Source organism: Pteropus alecto, unplaced genomic scaffold (genome assembly GCF_000325575.1).
Source record: "Pteropus alecto unplaced genomic scaffold, ASM32557v1 scaffold66, whole genome shotgun sequence".
In the NCBI taxonomy this organism is placed as follows: Eukaryota; Metazoa; Chordata; class Mammalia; order Chiroptera; family Pteropodidae; genus Pteropus; species Pteropus alecto.
In genome coordinates this window covers 279,201-299,907 of record NW_006438869.1, presented here as the reverse complement: position 1 = coordinate 299,907, position 20,707 = coordinate 279,201, and the positions used below count along the sequence as shown (strand labels likewise).

The window sequence follows — 20,707 nt, the reverse complement described above, 5'->3', positions numbered from 1 at the left end:
GGTGTATTTGGACTCCCTGTGCTCCGTTTCATGGTCTCTGGCAGAAGGTGGCCCATGGCCTGGGGACCTAACATAGTATAGCTATTCGTCCCTACGTTATCTTCTCTTATATCCGCCCCCTTGGTGAAAATTCCCCGTCGAGAGCTGTTATATTTACACATTTATTCAAATACTACTTTGCTTTTCTCATAGGTTTCTGGAGGATATCTAGGTATTTACATAAATTTTCCATAGACGAGGACTGAGGTTTTACCAGTTTCAGAGAGTCTGGTTGGTTCGCTGCTGCTAACACACAGCCTTCGGCTCTCGGTGGCTAAACACACAGACGAAGCCTTATTCCTCACTCGATGACAGTCTGGCGTGGAGGCTCTGGGGCACTGTCCTTCGCTGCCGCCCAGGAGCCCGGGATGTTCCGCTGGGTATGTCGGTCTCCCAAGAAGAGCCTGCTGCACACGGTCGCTCCATCGTCAGACCACACACACCTCCAGCGGCATGGAAGACAGAGCAGAGGGCCACACAGAGGAGATCTACAGGGCCGTGCCGGGAAGTGGCACACCTCCCTTCTGCCCAAATTCCAGTGGCCATAGCTTAGTCACACAGCCTCAATCAAGTTCAAGGGAGCTAGGGAGACTAGTTCATGCACCCAGGAAGAGGCAGAAAACGTGGACATTTAGATATTGGCAGGCATTCCTATCTTCTCCCTGACCGTGCTAGGAAAACAGGACTAGTCCCTAGGGATGCACTTAACTGTTCCCTGTTCTCTCTCCTGCCCCCACCCCACCCTCCGCCATTCCAGCCAATCATATTTTCTACTATACACAAACAGATTTATTCAGGCTCCCAACATTTCTGTAAATAACAAAGCAGGGATCCTTTGAACAAACCACTTAACCTCTTTCGACCTCAATTTTCTCCGCTGTGTGTTGTGGCGAGGACAGGCAGGGATCAGCCCCGCGGTTGCCTTCAGCCTCGACGTCTTAACACATTCCATCCTTCCGCTGACTCCTTCTCCTGTCGTTGCTTAAATGGCTCCTGGATTCCTCCTCCTTTAAGGAAAACTTTCCCTATAGTTGGAAACTTGGCGTTAGGTTTATCTGATGTCACTTTAATGGCCTCGTCTGTCATGAAATGGTGATACCATCGGCGATGGCAACGGCAGGCAGCCCTCGCTCCGTCCTCAGCTCTTCACAGGCATCGTCTTGTTTTTGTTCCTCGGCAGCACTAAGCAGTAGAAATCATCTTCAGTATTTTATAGAGGAGGAGTAGAAGCTTGGAGAGTTTGCGTGATGTACCCAAGGTCGCCCAGCTGGCATGTGGTAGAGCATGGTTTTGGGCCTGGGTATGTCGGTCTCCCAAGAAGAGCCTGCTGCACACTCACTAATATGCTTCTTTCTTGTCCTCATTGGTACTGACTGCCACACCCCCTGTGGCTAATGACTGGCTTACAAAGAAAGTAATTTATAATGTAATTTATATCTGGGTTTAGGTTAGCTTTCCTGTGAGTCTGAGACAGGGATTCGTGTCCTCATGCTTTATTCAGGACATATTCTCAGCAGCTGAGGAGTGAAGGAGGAAGGAACTCGGCAAGGGTTTACTCGGAATTGGCATCAGTCATCAGCCTGACCCTAAGGACACTCTAGAAAATGGATAGAATCTCAGTTGGTCCCCTTTAAGGCAGGGGAGATGATTTATACCCAGCTCCCCTGTTATCCTCCAGTCATTAGCTACAGATTTTCTAGTTTGGTATTGAATTCAGTCTAAAGACCAGTCGAGAGGTCTTTAGACTGAAAATATTAACACGGTTTCATGCATGGTCATCTCTATTTCCTTATTAAATAGAAGTAGTCTATTTAATAAGGAAATAGAGATGACCATGCGAGGTGTGTGGTGACATAACTTCCTGATGAGGTAGCTCTCATCAGCCAACGGCAATTCTCCAGAGAAGGGGCAGCCATGAGAGGGTATCAACCAACCCTGACAGCAGCCCGAGGAAGGTGTGCCGTTTCGTAAGAGGGACTGGGCAGGGAGCCAGAGCACCCACTGCGGTGTGCGGTGCTCAGTACTTTAGGGATTTAACTTAGGCTTGTCCCGATGGTGTGGACCCAGACCACGCACACGCTGGTCCCCACCCCTGAAGAAGTGGAGTGTTTTTATGTCTTCGAAAAAAATGTAACACGTACCTGATTATTGAATGCATTCTGCTGCGTCATACGTGCCTTAGTTTTTAATAATTCTCCCTATCCATTTCTGAATTTATGCTTCCCTTGCAGTCTCAAAAACTAAATTGAAGATTCATGAATATTTTCCCTAGTCATGCGTATCATTTGGTTTCGTGAAACGAGGTCAAGAAATTTCTGTAAGACAACAGCAGACGTTGTCTGACAATCACAGGCTGCTAGATGAATGGAAGGGTCCGTTTCATTGATCTAAAATGCGTTTCTGCCTCTGTTTCAGAAGTGGCCCCCGATTCCGACATCACCGCTGACTGATGGGCATGCTTAGAATTCTCTGCCTTGCTTTCATGTTCCTTATTTGTGTGACTCTTCCAAAACGCTGACACAGATGGATAAGCCAATGTACCAGGGAAATTCTTTGTTTCGAATGAGTAATGGATTTCTTGGTTGGGTGAGAGATTATGTACACCGGAAGCTGAAGTCTCCCAATTAACTAGGAGCCGAGAGAAAATGGATGACATGAGAGAAATAGAAATGAAAACATTCGAGTCACATCGGCCTACCACTTTCTACAGTGAATGGTCTGAAACTCTGGGTGCCATGATTCTTTAATATATGAGCCATTCGATATCCTGAATTTATTTAGTAACTGTGATCGAGTTGGATAGAGCGACAGGTTACAGCTGTGATGGGCACATCTCTTGTTTAGTATGTCTGTCAGACTCTCCTTTTGTTATTCTCTTTGAGCTAACTTTAGAGTTTATATATTACTTCTTCATTGGGTCATAGTGTTTCATCTGTTTGCTTCAGTTCTTACTAGCCTGGGGGCTGGCCTCTTTCAAATACTGGGATGTGATCTGTGCTATCGTTTTATATGGGTTGATTGAACAGTTTAGTTCTTGAAGTTTAACCTCATTTTCCAGTTTGAGGGATACTCAATTATTGTTTACGTGTTCTCCAGAAGACACAGAGGGACGTTGCCCACTCAGATATCCACCATTAGAAGTAGTCTATTTAATAAGGAAATAGAGATGACCATGCATGAAACCGTGTTAATATTTTCAGTCTAAAGACCTCTCGATGTTTTTTTGCCGTCAAATTTTTAATCATCATTTGAATAAAGAAGTATTGAAATTGCAAGTAGTCTTAAATTATAGCTATCAGTTTCTGGTTCAGGAGGATGGAGAGACCCCCACATACTGATCTTTCATCCATCAAACACATAGCATTTAAATGACAATAACGACCATAACGGATTACTTTAGTTGAAACAGTAATAGTCCTAAGACTATGACATGAAAGGAATCCCAAGGCGTCTATTTAATGATATTCAAGAAAACGCTGTAGGTTTTTTAGTAAAAAATGGAAGATTGAACACTCGCGATTACCTCAGCTTTTTCCTGACACAGGAAATACAGAAGGCCATTTTTTAAATGTCCTAAGCCCGCAAGAACAGGGAAAATGGGAGAGAAGATAAAACTATTTTGGGTTTAGCGAGAGGGTGCTCCTGTAGTCGATGGCTGCTGCTCAGAGAGAGCGAGACAAGCAGAGATTTTGGCAGTCACAGAGGTATCTCACAAATTAAAGACTTAATAGGCCTCGAACACATGGCCAGTCTACCCCCCGAAGGTGTTGGCCACACTCCCACGGTGCGTGTGTCCTGCAGCTATAGATCTAAGCCGAACGAGGAGGCACAGCTCCTCATCATCTCAGAGGACCGAGGAGCTAGACGCCCAGCAGGCTCCTGATTAAAAACCCCAGAAGACGTGCCCTAGAAACAAGGATGAATCTGAAGGGTATTGAATCTCTCCAGTCTGCACCCCAGTCCTGACTCTGCTCACTCCCTGCCTTCACCCCTCCCAGACATCCCCAGATCTGCTCCACCGAGGGACAAAGCAACTCTCTCTGAAGGAAGATTATTTTTGGTGGACGTCGCATAATTTGATGTCTCTATAGTTCTTTTATCCACAGTTGTCAGCATGCAGTAACATATTCTAGACGTGAAAAGACAAGACATTGTGACAGATAAATCAGATAAAAATGGACAATAGAATTAACCCCACAGATGATCCAGTTAGCATAGTAAACTGGAAGACAGCCCAGTGGGGTTGGGGGAACTCTATTTCACATATATAATTTGAGTCTCAAAAGGAGAAGAGCTAGAACATGGTAGCTATATTCGAAGCAATTATTGAGACCTTTCAAAAATGATTAAAGACATCGATCATCAGATTAAGAAGACCAAACCCCCAAAACGATAAGTAATATAAAACCACATCTACACATATTACAGCCAAACTGCTGAAAACCAGTGACGAAGAGAAGCATCTTAAAAAATAAACTGGAGTGGGGAATAAAAGACACAGAACCTTCAGTGGAGTAAAAATAAAATTTACAGCTGACTTTCCAGCAGCAGCCACACGAACCAGGAGGCCGTGGAGGGAGCAGTTAGAGACCAGCTCTCCATCCTTGCTTTGTACTGCAGCACGGCTGCTGCTTATTCTGAAGGAAGATGGAGGCTTAATTTTGGAAGATGGAAACCTACAGGTCCATTGGACTAGGACACCCAGAAATAGCTTGGAGCTCTCGCTTTTAAAAGCAGGGACATTGGGCATAAGTCTACATGGTAAGACCCCAGCTCCACTCACCCAGGGTTTAATGTTCATGCTCATGTACATTTTATATGGATTTTCCGAATACACTTCTGTTTTTATCTAACCAGCCTACGTCTAGAATCGTGGGGATATTGACATTGGTAGTCACTCTACTACATGACATTGATGACTACTGGGCTACAAAGCAGTTCATGTAGCCAGCTCTGTGTTTCCTTTTTTTTTTTTTTTATTTTAATTCCCAATATGAAAAATAATGAGACAAATTGAATGAGAACCTTGAGGGAAATAGAGATAAGACATTATCATTAATATTTTCTGAAACAAGAGAAAATATTATATCCATGAAACAAGGAAAAATAAATATTCAGTTTGTAAAAAAAGGCCTTCATAATGAAGACTATTTTTAAAACCCATGATTGTAAAAATGACAGTGTCAATGGAAAATTAGAAAATAAATTTGAGTTTCCTAGAAAGTTAAAGATTAAGAGATGGGAAATGAAGGAGTACGTGTGACACTATGCGATTCATTCAGCGGGCTTGAAATAGAGGCTCTAACATGAGGGGAGGAAAGAAGGAGGAAGAAAGGGGGTAATTGTGGAGTAGTTGCTGCGAGACTCAGAAGCGGATTGGAGTAGATGAAACAAGTTCCAAAGGTGTCTTTCCATGAAGACAACAATAATGAGATACCTGAGATGTCTGAATATATTTGGAGAAAATGCAGACTTACAGTTGGGCATTGGAGGACAAATGAACAATAAGTACATAGAAAAAGAAATAGGAGTCCTGCTATGGACTGAATGTTTGTATCCCCCCCAAATTTGTAAATTAGAACTTGACTCCCAATCGGATGGTGTTTAGAGGTGAGGCGTTTTGGAGGTGAACAGGTCATGAGAGCTTCACCGAATGAATGGGATGAGTGCCCTCATAACAGAGACCCCAGAGAGATCTCCCTTACACCTGCTACCCTGAGAGGGTGCGATGAAGACCAATGCCTGTGAACCTGGAAGCAGACCCGCACTGGCCACCGAATCTGCACCTTGACCTTAGACTCGCACCCTCCGTGACTGTGAGGATTAAAGGTCTGTTCTTTATAAGCCAGCCGGTTCGCGGTATTTTGTTATTAACAGCTTGAACAGACCAAGACAAGACTATTATGAACTCCGAGGTAAAGAAAATTGTTTTGGGAAACATATCTTACTTCATGGAGCATCTGTGAAAAGCATTGACACAGTCATAAATATGTAAACAGAATACCCGAGCAGAATTACGATGAGTCAATATTGAGAAGGTGGGGACGGGAGAGTACGCATGAGTTAACTGGGGAGATGGGTGGCTCAGAAAAGGGGCCGGTAAATGGAAAATATCAACAAACGCCAGTCAAACCATATTATTTAGCGATTTGGAGATAAATGCCCAAATTGACCAGTCAAAAAGTTGAAAATTCTTACTTGGAACAAGCAGGATATGGGCCACAATATAGAGGGTTTACTCAGCCTTTTGTGTTAAGTCCTGTAGATTTCTTCATAAATTAAGTACGTGTTTGACTTAAAAAGAGTAATGTAAAGATGATGATGTAATCACAAAGCATGGGAAGGCTGCCGTGGAAAAGAAAAAGCAGAGCTCAAAGAAGAATTCATAGAAATAAAAGTATGATGTCTTTATATATCTAATTCATCAAAGATCATGCAAAAGGAAATGAGAAGGGTCCATGAAAATGCCTTTAAGAAGAAAGTAAATATTTTTATTCAACTCACAAGGTTAACAACTGAAAAGTGGTTAATTATATGGAGATTATTTTTATTAAAAGAAAAAGTAAAAACGCAATTAGAAATCCTAAGGGAAAAGAAAGATAAATAATAAGTACGAAAGAAAATGGTGCTCCGAACATAAAACAAACGGGATGATTTTGTAAGAAAGTGAAGCAACAGGTTTGGGTGGAACATAAGGACCAGTGTCTTTGTGTGTAATTTCTTAGGATTTATTATAGTTCGTGATATAATCAATTTTAAGTGATGTTTATTTTATTTTCCCACAAGTGATTTGTCTCTTATAAGTGGGATATTTTGCTGGATAAATGCTCATCTTCTCCCTTTTGTATTTCCAAGAATCATGCTAAGATAAGCTTAGATTTCAAAATTTGTCCCTTTTCAAAATATTTTATAAAAGATGTATTAAACTTTAGAATTGCCAAGGAGTGTTTTTTTATTATTTCTTCTTACCCTTCTTACTCGCTGATCTAAGTTTTACCACCTAGAAATATAACCTTGTTCTATAAAGAAACATGTGGTTTAAAAAAAAATCAACATTAATAAGCTCATCTTCTACATTTAAAACTTTTTTTTTTAATTTAGTGGAATGTTTTAGGAACGTTTGAGGGGTTTATATATCTGATGAAGAAATATGAATTTCAGACATTCCTTTGATTTAACCTCAAGTTTTTTTTTTTTTTTTTCATTTTTCTGTTTAAGTTAAATCTAGTATTTGAAAGACGTAAAATCGCCATTGGTCATCTTCGTGTGGTAGATGGTTTGGATTTTCCTTTTTCTACTTTATTGTAATTTTCTAAATTGTGTGCTATATGTGTGAACTGATTTTATTATCAGCAAAGGCTAATCAATTTAAATAGATTAATGAAGAAAAAAAGGCAGTCTATGGCCATGCTACCCTGAACAAGCCTGATCCCATCTGATCTCGGAAGCTAAGCAGGGTTGGGCCTGGTTAGTACTTGGATGGGAGGCCATGTAGGAAGACCAGGTGCTGTAGGCGTAAAAAATGAAAAAATAAAAATAAAAATAAGGGATTGTAAGCTGACAAGGTCCTTGCAATCTATGAGGTCAATCAAAGGTTGCCTCGCCTTAAAAAAAAAAAAAAGGCAAAATTTTAAAACCTGATTTTAAAACTTCTTGGCCTGTAATAATTAGGGTTTGTTGAGGGGTCCCTTTCTCTTCTCTCTGGCTGAGCCAAGCAGGAGTCAGGGAAGAAATGCCGAAAGAATGGATGCATATCTTCTTTTTCACCGTTAATACAGTTCCCTGCTAGGCTGGCATTTAAACTTGAGACTTGTCAGGTTTTCAGCAGCTGGTTCTGTCTCGATTTCTAAAGCATGGGCTTTGTCTAGATGTGGCTGATAGCAATGTCATGCTGGCTTTGACGCCTCTGATCTGGGATCCGCCTTGACGATTGCTGCCAGTTTGCTTTGAGATACAGCCATGAGTGAGCTAGGTCCCTGAGCATGAACAAACGTGAGCGTGAAAATGAGTGAGACGCAACACGCCCTCCCCACCTTTATCGGTTTCTTAGTCCCACCATGAAGGTGAAGCAGGTGTGAGATCCAGTTTGGCACACACGGTGGAGTCAGTGCCCGCTTATTCAAACGTTGGGACTGATGACTCAGCCATAGCAGGGTTACCTGAGAGAGGCCATGCCTTAGCCTGTAAGGAAAATCTGTTCTTTGCTTCTGGGATGACCAGGACCTTATTCTCTGTGATTCTGCAGTATCGCCAGTGACACAATGTGGTGGGTTGAAAATTGGCACCGACCCGCTCCCCCCGTCGCCAAGTGATATCCATGTCCTACCTCTCTGTGATGTCACCTTACATGACGAAAATGTGATGAAGTTAAGAATCTTGAGATGGGGAGGTGATGTTGGTCGATGTGGGTGGGCCCTAAATGCAATCACAGGTGTCCCGATGACAGGGAGGCTGAGGGAGCTTTGGCACGTGCATCTGGAGGAGAGAGCCATGTGAAGATGGAGCAGAGAGACTTGAAGAAGCTGGCCTTGAAGACTGGGGTGATGCAGCCACAAGCCAGGGAGTGCAGCAGCCACCAGAAGCTGGAAGAGGTGAGGAAGAGTTCACCCCGGAGCCTCTGGAGGGGGCGTGTCTTTGTTGTCACCTCGATTTTGATTCAATGATTATTGATTTTTGACTTTTGGCTTCCAAAACTGTGAAAGAATAAAATTCTGTTGATTTAAGCCACCAAGTTTATGGCAATTTTATTACAGCAGCATAGGAAGCTAATACACATGGCCTCTATTTCTTGTATCTTGCAGGCAGGCCGGTGACCCAGGGATCCTAATAAGAAATATCCCATCTCCTTGGTCAAGGGTTCTGTACATGATTCAAGTACAGCTAATTAGCAGCCTTTTAAGGACTTTGAAATATGCACTGAGCGAAACAAGGCTAATCTCTTTTCTTTGCAATTATGAACTTGAAGGATGATGTCAACTGTAGGCTACGTGCAGCCATCTTGTCACCATGTGGTATCTGCCCAAGAATAAAGCCCGACGGAGGCCATCATAACTAGGAATTGGCACTGTTGAATTTTTATAGCATGCTTCAAATCTCCAGACTAGTCTGTGCTTTTATCTGGTTTTCTCATCATGTATTTTCCAGTTACAAAATATTTTCTAACTTTTTTGAGGGGCTTAAACTAGTTGGAGATGAGTTTTTATCACTTGTCACAAAGGGCTTGGTTAAAATGATTGCACTTCTGTCTGTCGCTCAGTTTAGAACCTCTCAAAACACGTGCGAATGCCAGTGTCCACTCATGTGGAGACTCCAGATGCTTATGCATTTGTTGTCTTCAGAGTGTCAGGACGGATGCTTGTACTGAGTCGGATGCTTATCGAGTGTGACCTTCTTCTGCTTAAAATAAACGTTATCATTGCCTGAGAAAGTCGCTTAGGTCATCAGAAACACACTTGGCTTGTAAATGCACATCTCGGAAATTTCATTTGGAAGTCACATTTAAAACCAGGAGTTCTGTCCGTCAGGAAGAATACACGTTGAGTCCGAGCCGATCATCCTTTGCGCAGCGTCTCGTTTCCTGGAGCTGCTGTAATACGTATCCACACCGCTCGTGGCTTAACGCAGCAGAAATTTACTGTCACAGGTCCGGAGCCCCAGCCTCCGCCAGCCTCCGCTGGCTCCTGGCGTCCCTTCTTCTGTCGATGCGTAGCCGCCACCTCTGCCTCCGTCACTGTACGGTCTCCCTGGGCGTCGGTGTCTTGAGTGTCCTTCACTTTTTCCTTCTGAAGACACTCGTCACTGGATTTAGGGCCCATTCGATGATCTAGGGCGACCTCCTCGTGAGATCCTTAACTTAATTAGATTTGTAGAGATCTTTTCTCCACGTCTTCACAGATTCTGGGAAGATGTTTTGGGTGGCCACCATCCATCCCAGTGTGGGTCGTCTTAGGGCGTCTTCAGCAGAAAACCTTTGCATCTTCTTTGCTTGTGCATCTTGAGCTTATGCATCTTCGTTGTACGTAGATCCTACCTATTTGCGGTGCCATGGGACTTCTCGTTGTGTTGTGGCTGCACAATTTTTTAATGACTATATTTCCTTTTCCTCCATCTGAGGGTTTCTTAACCTCAGCACTAGTGGGAGCTAGGTCAGGTAGTTCTTTGGTCTGGGGGAATGTCCTGTGCATTGTACGATATACAACAGAGGCAGCAGCTCTGGCCTCTATTCACTAGATGCCAGTAGCACCTCGTCCCCCAGGTGTGACACCAAAAACATCTCAAGACATTGCCAGACGTCCTCCGGGGAACAAAACTGCCTTCAGTTGAGAAGCATTACTTCATCCCCACCTCCCGCAACGACAGTGATAAATATTTTCTGACAGAAAGACCAGGAGATAAGAGAAGAGGAAATCGACGAGCACAGAGACAGATGTGAATCTACCTCTCGCGAGTCTGGCGTGGAAGGAACGGAATTTCTTGGGTAAAGCAGCTGGGCTGTGGCTCACGGAAGGCGCTGTCATCCACCCGTGTGCCCCTGTCTGGAGCACCCACACCCTAGATGTACGAGGAGGTTAACCATGTGAGACCTCGCTTTTCCTAACGCCCCTCTTGGTCATATCCTGGAACGTGGCTCCCTGAGGGACCCCGCCGATGACCCCGGCTGGGCTGGCCCGCTCCACCAGCCACAGGCGCCCAGTCCCCGAGCGCAGGGCCCCGTCGGTGCCTTTGGAAGTTGGGTGAGGGATGGGGAGTGAGAGCAGGAAGGCAGTTTCTTCCTCTTCATGTTTGGGTGTCATTTCATACTGTAATAGTTTCGAGGTGACAGTATTGGAAACTTCCAGTTCCCCTTTGAGCTGGGCCCCTGAGGTTTCAGTTCCAGCTACACGGGGACATGCACGGGCCGCCCCACGAGGGAAGAAGGAAGCGGGAAGCGTTGCTCTCGTCTGTGCAATTCATGTCATTTGCCACGTTTTTCTTGTCGATAGTCTTTGGCTGTCTGTGGTTTCCGCCAGGAGCGCAGGGGAAGGCGCTTCGCGTCCCTGGCCGTCTTCTCAAACCCGTTCCGAGGACAGCTGTTTCCCAATGACGAAGCCCCGCCTGCCAGGTCCACCTGGCGGGTCACTGGCGGGGCTCGGTCGCCCAGCTTATCCCCTCCCCCTCCCCTCTACTCTACCAGTCAGTGCCCAGCCCATGAGGGGAAGCTGATGAAAATACCTGGTCGGCTCTGAGAACGTCCCCAGGACAAGATGGGCATCGTTCCGTCGTTCCCAACTCGCCTGCCTCCCGCGCGTTTGTCTGAGCTCCAGCCGAACTCGTCCCTCTCGCCTGCATCTCCGCTTGCTGGTTCTCCTGCTCAGACCCCCCGCCTTCCGTCCGTGCTCCCCACAGATCAGCTTCTGGCAGGTGTTATTTCAGTTGTCCTCCTCCGTGGCAGGCTGTTTCTTCATCAACAATCCAGCTCCGTGTTTTGTTTTGTTTTTTTTTAAGTAAAAAAAGTTTATTAGAAAAGGGGTGACACTCTGCAGACAGAGCGTGGTCTCCTCTCAGAGGCGGAGAGTGAGAGGGACAGAGTAAAGGCACTGAGGGGGACCGTGAGTGTTTGGGGATACTGCTTCTAATCAGCTTCCCTCCATCCCAACAGGATTTGACCGGATGGGCAGGTGACCTCCCAGAGCCTGTTCAGCTCTGGGAGTCTGACATTTGCACGTCCAATTGTCCACTTCTGAACAGCTAAGCTCGCCATGAGTGTTTAATTAATACTGAGGGTGCAGCAGATCGAGCTCACTGTGTGCCCTTAGTGGCCTGTTGACCTTGGGCTTGGTTTATCAAGCTTGTCCAAATGACTAATCGAAGTGATTCCACACCCTCCTGGCTCTATAAGGGAAGTATTTACTTAGGCTAATGGCCTCCATTCAACAGTGGACTGAGCTAAAGGCTGTGAGTTCATTACTGAAACATTATGATAATGATCGGGAGATCATACAACAATAGGATCCATTTAAAATGCTTCAATATCATCATCCTTCTTTTCCAAAGATGTCATCCTGGGCATTTAAAGCTGCGAAAATGTCAACTACTGTCAGTCGTGACAAAGAACCTTCATCACGGATATTTTCTTTTAAACCCCTTTTTGAAAATTCTATGCCAAACAGAGAACAGATCTCATATTTAATATTCTTAGATAAACAGAATCAGTACAACACTAGAAAATTAAACTATGTAAATATTTTTATCGCTTACACATTTTTATTTATTAAAGAAAGAATCGAAAAGTTTAAAAAAGAGATTCAGTTGTGATGCCTTTACTCTAAGCATCTGGACTAGCGTCGTAGGACTGCTGTGACAGAAATGATTGTCTCCTGGGTCTAGAGGCCAGAAATCTGAAATCGGGGTGCGGGCAGGGCCGCGCTTCCCCTGAGCCCCTTCCCTGCCTCATTCAGCTTCAGGCCTTTGCCAGCAGCCTTCGCTGGCTTGTAGACTGTCGCTCCAGCCACACGGCCTTCTTCTCCCAGAGTGTCTTCACATAGGCTTTCCTTCGTGCTTATCTGTCTCATTCTGCCAAGTTCTCCGTTTTAGAAGGACACCAGTCGTATTGGATTAGGGCCACCCTAAGGTCCTCATTTTAACTTGATTATCTCTAAAGATCTTATTTCTAAACAAGATCACATTTTTGAGGTACCGAGAGTTAGGACTTCAATATATCTTTTTTCGAGGGACACAATTCAACCTGTAACATCGTCAATATAATTTGTAGTGAATAGATGACATTTTAGTCATCTAAGTTCAAAACTATGTATTTTTCAATTCGCTTGTGTGTATCCATACCGTTTAAGTGTATTTTCCCTTTTTGTGGAACATGTTAGCTGATGGTATGGAATTTAGAAAAAAGCATGTTTTTCTTAAAGAAGTCGAATTCGTAACTTTTCAAAATTCAGCCGTCATTTGACTTTCTAAGGTAACCACCGCGTGCTTTGTTCTTCATCTTTTCCCTCAACCCTTTCCTTTTCTTGTCATGGAGCAACGGTGACGCTGGTCGTCTTCTCTGAACCCCTGCCACATCCTTGCTCTTCCCCCAGCAAGTATCACTTCCGTCATGTCTTCCAGAGGGAGATCTGGAAGCTTCTACCGTAACTCAACGCAGGCTCTCTGAGGGGCGCTTTTTCCCTGATTTTGGAGCCCACACAGTTTGGAACGTGTTATCTTACACGCAGAAAATACTCTGTCTTTCCCTTATCTTTTTCCTTGTATCGTATTGCAACTGCCCACACTTACCCTGAAATTTAAAAATAAAAAGTATTGCTGAGGTATCCTTTCATAAGGTAGTCCTGAAATTTAAAAAATCATGACGTATTGTATCTGGATCAGATTACTTTCTGTACGATGGTTTATATTGGGTCCCAGTCTTTCCAAAATGTAGATTTCTTTTTGTAATTATAGAAACACAAGCAGCTTAAATTAACTATGAGCATAAAAGTTAGCAAATGTAGAATTAAGAAAAACTTTAGACGTTATAAGATCTGACCAAACACATAGTAATATGATGCCTTTTGGCAACTGAGTACAAAATGGAATTACATAAAACCATAAATGTAAATGTGTTCCCCAAGTCAAAAAAGAATTTGTGATTTATTTTCATTGGTAAATAGAGATTTTACATTGATGGATTTTTTTTTCCATCAATGTAAACAGTATAAGTCTTATAATATGATTTTTTCCCCTAAGGAAATCATAATTAAAATGACCCTTATCATTTTGAAGCATTTTGAAGTGAATATTTATAATCTTACTCATTGTTCATGGTCAAGGACAAAGGAAGGGTCTCTACAAAAAAGAAGATGCATGAACCAGAAGCAGTAAGCTTGAGAAGATAATTTCCGTTTGAAGTAAATTGGAAAGGAAGGGGAAAAGCTGACTTAATTTGAACAAAGCCCTTTACTGTACATGGCGTAGATGCCATAAGTAAGTTGTTGGTGAAATTATTTAATGTCTTACTGTAGTAGAATTGTTATCTTCCTCTAAGTTTCAGTTATTGTTTTACCTTTTTATTAGGTCATAAGTCAGATTTCATGCCCCCAATTATTAGTCTTCTTTCCATAGCTTTCAAAGTGGGAGTGGATTCTGCCAGAAAAGGCACATTAATAATGGAGACATACGTTTCAGGAAAGTACAATTCTTTTTCAAAAGAACACAGAGTTTTCTATTTTCATGGAAAATGTGTATTTCATAGTTACAGAGTATCTCACATATGCATGCAGCCCGATGCTGGGAGGGCTCTAGAAATATATCGTATTTAGCTGGTTTAAAAGCAAAATTGTTTTACCAGTTTTTGACAGATTTCAGTTTGTCACAGCTGTTTAAATATAGCCAATATATTTAAAGGTTCATAGGTCCACCTCTAAGAGATAATAAGCTTATAAATGGGTGTATGGGTGGTATATTAATTATTCACTTTATACCCTAATCATCTTTTTCTGACCTTTAAAGTAACGGATGTTTTTGAAGTCTCTTCTTTTCCTCGTGTGAGATGTGTCTCCGTTTCCTTGCTGCTCTCACATACCCTTTTGAAATTAACACGGTAGCATTTGAGGTTTTAAGTCCTTAATTACCACCCATTACATTAAAATACCCTCTAGATGATACGTAATCATCTGTTCCCTTCTCTAGTGGATCCGAGTTGTTATTTCGCAAATAGAAACCGTGTTTTCTGCTCACTCTACCTAGAATCAAAGGGAGCATTGAATGATATTCGAATGAATACAGTGATTTTCAGCCTCTTCCAGACACGTGCAATGTCATTTTTCGAAGATGTTTAACAATATACAGAAGATACCGTTTCCCGAATCTTACTGATGTAATGGTGATTGTAGCCAGTCTTGGACGTTATCACGTATCCACCTGTCTGCTCAGGGCTTGGCAGGCACTGCATCTGATCAGGGCTCCAGTTCCTTAGGCACCATCGCTATCCTAATGTTGCGTCTGAGGAGAACTTGTCAGCAGTGCACACTTTGGTGGGCTCCAGATTAGATCACAGGCCTCCAGGCTGCAGCTCATGTGCTCTCAAGCTTCTACCATAGATATGGAAGGGCAGGACAGTGGGGGACAGCCACCACCCCCACCCCATCGCCCGCTCCCCCCTTGTCCCTTCCACGCACCGCCCGGATCTTCATACAGATCCAGATCCTCCCTCTAAATCATTTGGCCTCTCATCTCTCTCTTTGTTCACTTAATTCTGAAAAATAGGTGGAGTTTACAAACCAGAAATCCCCAGCGCACAAAGGGAAGTTTATTTCTATGCACGAGATTTCCAGTAGGATGACTGCTACAAATGGTACTTAGATTAAGAGGCTTACTGACTTTTTAACAGAGCGATTCTAGAATCTGTTAGGTCATCAGATCCATTTGAATAGACTTTTAAAAATGGAAATCCCCCAATCCTTTCCATGCCTACTGAACGAGGGGTTGGGGTCATGGAGATCCCAGCTTTGAACCTGAACCCTGGGGAACTAAACCGCTGGTGTCAGTCATTCTGGGAGGGAATGGGCTCAGGCATGGGCTGTGAGAGCGTTGCATTTGGTCCCTGAGGTGCTGGGGGGAGCAAGAAGGGGGGGCTCTGAGGAGCTGGATATTCAGGTGCATAGAGAGGGTAGAAGGTGGGTGGTTCTGCTTTGACCCTAGTGACCTTGAGTGGTGGTGAGGCATCCCACGGGCTGTTCAGTGGGTATTTGAAAAAGATATTTTAAATATCTTGTCGGGAAAGAGAAAGAGGAGAGAGAAGGAGGAAGAACACAGAGCGAGTAAAAGAGTGAGAGAGAAAATGAATGAATGATTGAATTGTGGAACGAGTGATTGAATCGTGGAACGAAGTATGTCTGGGAACGACACTAATTCGCCGGCTCAGTAGAAAGCCCCTCTGTACTCTCAGTGTAAAGGAAGAGTGGGTCGCCTGATTTGTGGGTGAAGTGTTTGAGTCCAGGGTCCCTGGACGAAGCAGAGGATGGGTGTGGTTGGAGTTCTGAGAGGTTTAGCAGGTCGGCTGGTCACTGGATGCGTGAAGAGCTTCTTGCCAAGGTATCTGGACAGTACCGGGTATTCGGACGGTCCAAGCAGGAAGCTTGGCACAGATAGGTATTGACATGAAGGAGACCTAATGTCAGCCCTTACACGGGGAACAGCAGGCGAAGTCGGGAGGGCTTGGGTGGGACCGAGTCTCAGTGCCCATCTCATTGTATCTGGTGGAACCATGACTTGCGAGCCCGGGCAAGGGCCCGCTGCCCCAGGGGACCTGAGCGCGACTTTGCTGCTGTCCTTGGAGAGATCTCGTGGGTGTGCACCTCTCCCAAGTGATGCAGGTTACGTGGGCTGAGGTCATCTTCCACACCAGGGATTCTCAGCCTCGGCGCTGTCGATACTTTGGACCGGATAATTCTTTGTTGTGGGGGTGCTGTCCGTGCACTGTAGGGTTTTTAGCAGTACCCTTGACTTCTACCTACTAGACAACAGTCCCTCCCCCTGGACCCAGTTATGACAACCAACGATGTCCCTGGACATTTGCATACGTTCCCTGGGGAGCAAAATAGCCCCCTGTTGACAGCCACTGGTCTACACCACCAGCGATGGCTTTGCCTTTTGCATTACTCCTATGATACAGTTGATTGCATTTTGTATTTCTTAGGAGTTTCAAACAAATATTATTTTCCGCGTTAGTATCAGTTTAATAAAGCACTATGAAAATTGCTTGTTTAAACTTATAAGGAATTCTAGAGTATTCTGGAGTATTCTAGTTAATCTTCTCTAAATTCAGCGGAGTTTAGTCATTGGGCCTTTTGTCTATATTCTGTATTCAGAACTAAGCAGTGAAGAAGAGTTGAAAACACTTCCTAGGGGTCCACGGCCTCTGCTTCCTGTGTGTGTGTGGTCTTGGGCAAGTTACTCAAACTCACTGTGTCTCAGTTTCCTCCCTAGGATAATCATAATGCCTTCCTTCACGTTTTTATGAGTAAATGATTTGATGCAGGTCACACTGTGAATGCGACCTGGCATGCCATACGCAACAAATGAATGTTACTATTATTTTATTGTTACTATCCTCAACTTAACACATTGAGTATATGTTGGTAACTGCTGTCATTTAAGATCAGGGAGATAAACAGGCTGGGGACTCAGAGAACTCACTTGTAAACGGGGTACAGTAGGCGTTTGCTAAGGGAAAAGGGGGCTTAAACATTTGCATGCATTAAAAACACCATTATTGTAATATTTGGCATCTTCCAAATGCCACTGTTCTTCCTGCTCCAGTAATGGTTCTGTTCAGCTGGACAGAGGGGGCTGGGTGGGCTGGCGGGTCAGGGCATGAAAGACAGCAGGGTTCTAGTGCCCCAGCCTGAGCACCCAACACTGCAGGGAGAGTGGGTTTGACGCATGTGCACCTGTGATGGGTAGAGAAAGCGCCCCTACTGGACGTCTAGACCTGTGACAAAGTAATTACTCCTTGTTTGGGTGATCGATTGCTGCCTGACAAACTATCACAAAACAACTGTTTTATTTTGTGCATGATTTTGAGGATCAGGAAGGAATTCTACAAAACTCTTGGCTGGGGAGTTCAATTCTGATCATGGTGGCATCAGATGAGAAGCCGGGACTGCAGGTTCCTTATTCAAGCTGGTTTAGCAGCTCCTACATCTGCACATCGCTGCTCCTTGGGATATCTGTCTATCCATCTATTTCTCTCTCTCTCTCTCTCTCTCTCTCTCTCCCTCTCCCTCTCCCTCTCCCTCTCCCTCTCCCTCTCTCTCTCTCTCTCTCTATATATATATATATATATATATATAATCTATCTATCTATGTCTCTCTATCTTTATGTTTAAGTCTATCTCAAGTGACCCAGATTTGCTGAACTTTCTGTGATTTTTAAGAATGTGATCAATAGTAGCTACTTTCAGAAAAAAATAATCTTTGTATTTTAAGAATGAATGAGACAGAATCTACTTTTCAAAAAAATTTCATGCAATGGAAAAATAATTTTTAACCAGACACTTCAAAATATTTGTAAATTTGTTGTTGAAATTGACATGTAAGTGTCATTATAATGATCATATCTGTACTTTAGATTCGAAAATTTAGAAAGTTCTTTTAAAAAATGCTTTTCATCTGGTTATAATCTATGCTTTTCATCTGGTTATAACATTTTCAGCTAGAGGGAATTTGTTTTCTGCTCATTTGAAACTTTTCTTATAGTCTAAAAAACTTTCTTAAAGTTTTCAAGCACAAGATTTTGACATCAGTGAAACTAGAAATGTAGTAGGCAAATTTCAACAAAACTATCATCTACCTAATTGTAAGATAGATTTGAAAAAAACAGTATACCAAAATTTAATTAGAACAGGCAACGATGCAATTAGATTTACCTGTTTGAGGTGTTCACTTTAGTTGTAACAGTTTTAAACTAAAAAATAAAAATAGAAACTGATTTTCTAAACAGTTTTAAATCGCCATATCACAATGTCATAAATTATTTTAAAAACTGTTTTCAATTAGAATGTAAAATAACATTTATTTTAAAGCATCATTTTATGTCATCCTTTTAAAATATGTGCATCGTAGTTAAAATACACATATCTACGCACAGTTGCATTTGTATATGGTGTATAAATGGGGAAACATACACTGATAGGGAGTAAATGACAACAGTCTTGTGGATGAGGGAACATCAGAAGGACATTTTGGGACATACTGGTATAGCTTTGTTGAGGGTCTCCTGTGACCAACGTGACACTCATCATAGTGAGCTTACAGCCATTTAATTTGAAATCTCTTTTGATGAAGAAGGCCTTCGTTTGGAGAGCATGATGAAAGGTTTTACTGCTTTCCATTTGTTTTGTTCATCGTTTCTGCGTTCTTCGCAAGTCACATGATATAAATTAGATCCGGGTCATGACTTGTGTGTTGGCCACTGCCGGGTTAACTGGGATCTTATCAAAACTACCTTTTGGTTCATCATCACGACCAGTTTTTGGTGAATTTGTTTTTAGTTTAATGTCGGAAAAAGGAATCACCCTTAGTCTTACACTGATTTTTGAAGATGAATTTCATTCGTGAGACTGCACTGGGAGCAATATAAACCCCGTGGAAAATAGTACCACGTGTATTTTCTACTCTTCCATCAGCCTCGAAAGCACACGCACTGTGCTGGGTCCCCGCTCCTGGCCTACTCCACACACTGGCCTCGCCTCCGCCGGGCCCTGCTCTGCCGGCTTCACCATGCGCCCCAAACTTCAGACGTCCAGTTGGGTGGGGCCAGTGGACAAGGCGCATGCAACTGCAAGAGGGAAGGGAGGAAGGTCAGGGTTATGATTCCCTTCACTTGCCCCTGTAACGTCACCTTGGACTGACTGTGACCCTTGACCAAATGTCAACTCCCCACGAGGACTCAGATCACAGGGCTCTGTACTGCCTGGCTCTCTGTGCGGGCCCAGCCTTCTCCTACTATCCACCTCACCCTCTGGTGGCCACTGGGGACTCGTGTTCCCCTCCACCCACCCACATCTTGGATTATAATTCTGCTATTAAGTCTTCCTCACATTATCTTATGAGATGGTGCCACATATGTCCTGTAGGACCCTCGATTAGTAAAGTATCCTGTAAGTCTATTTGATGATTTCTCCAGGTTTTGGAAGTATTTTTAATTCTATTTTAGAACACAGTGTCTATGGCATCTGTTTCTTTTAAATTGTCAGTGGTTTTGAAGAGAGACAGATTTTAAGAATCTATGTCTTTTATTGAGTTTGGTTGAATATGATACCATTTTATTGTTTTAAATTAGGGTTTGAAGAAAAAGGATTATGAAAGCTCTTTGCTATGTTTGACTAGAGCAAGGGTTGGCGAATTGTTTCTGTAAAGGACCAGATAGTCGACTCCTGAAGTTTTGCAGGTATGTCATCTCTGGTGCAACTAACCAACTACCACTGTGGTGCCAAACCAGCCATAGATAATATGTAAATGAACGGAGATGGCTGTGTTAAAGGTATATAAATGATAAGTCCTTACAATAGAAGAAATTATAAAATTTTTGACATTTCATTATTATTTAAATTGTATTTAGAGACTACTCCTAGTTATATTTATCTAAAAATAATCGTAGTGACAAAGAGATACTTGGCTGTAAGAATTACATATGTGTGAAAAACTTGAATGTCTAGTCTATTTGAATCGAATAATTTTAGTGTGTTGTATGAGGCCTAAAAATAGTATTTGATACCTTTGCCGGTTCTAAAACCACTGAACAGATATTGATTAACCTTAGCAAGTGTTGATGCAGATGGTATTTTTCAGATCATACCACTAAGTCAATATGAAAAGGAACGTCTTTGCTTGTTTTGCACATGTGCGTCCCAGTGTGTTTGTGCAAACAGATATTGATTAACCTTAGCAAGTGTTGATGCAGATGGTATTTTTCAGATCATACCACTAAGTCAATATGAAAAGGAATGTCTTTGCTTGTTTTGCATATGTGTGTCCCGGTGTGTTTGTGCACATGTGTGTCCCGGTGTGTTTGTGCACATGTGTGTCCCGGTGTGTTTGTGCACACGTGTGTCCCGGTGTGTTTGTGCGCACATGTGTCCCGGTGTGTTCGTGCGCACGTGTGTCATGGTGTGTTTGTGCACATGTGTGTCCT

At 43.1% G+C, this 20,707-nt stretch overlaps 1 protein-coding gene and 1 non-coding gene across 2 annotated transcripts in view; both read left to right on the top strand.

Annotated features, from left to right (window-relative positions):
* Positions 1-20,707, top strand: part of SEMA5A (semaphorin 5A) — a 411,791-nt gene that overhangs the window by 203,994 nt on the left and 187,090 nt on the right.
* LOC112483023 lies at positions 7,437-7,555 on the top strand. Its single transcript, XR_003047471.1, has one exon. It is a non-coding gene; the product is annotated as a 5S ribosomal RNA (ribosomal RNA).